At 47.8% G+C, this 297-nt stretch overlaps 1 protein-coding gene across 3 annotated transcripts in view; it reads left to right on the forward strand.

Moving 5' to 3' along the window:
* Window positions 1-297, forward strand: part of LOC107695259 (casein kinase I) — a 40,855-nt gene that overhangs the window by 6,791 nt on the left and 33,767 nt on the right. The window lies entirely within an intron of this gene.

Genomic DNA, 297 nt, shown 5'->3' on the forward strand with positions numbered 1-297 from the left:
ATATGAGCAGAGCATAGCGGGGAGCAGATCAGTGAACGAGATTTTACCAGCGTTGCCCAGTACTGCAAACAGGAACAATATACGACATAGAAATTTCTTGTTGGCGCGTTATTTGAGCGGACTTAGCTTTTCCAGTGAGCATGAGAGATAAATGAGCAGAATCCACATTGATAGTGCGGAATAATGAACGGAGCGTCACACGGCGCAGTGATGACGGCTGGAGAAGAGTGAAACCTGAACACTGCTGGGTGGCGTGGCATATATTTTCGGCGGCCGAAAATTCAGTGCATCCCTAGA

Source organism: Sinocyclocheilus anshuiensis, unplaced genomic scaffold (genome assembly GCF_001515605.1).
Source record: "Sinocyclocheilus anshuiensis isolate Anshui unplaced genomic scaffold, SAMN03320099.WGS_v1.1 scaffold122, whole genome shotgun sequence".
NCBI classification, from domain to species: Eukaryota; Metazoa; Chordata; class Actinopteri; order Cypriniformes; family Cyprinidae; genus Sinocyclocheilus; species Sinocyclocheilus anshuiensis.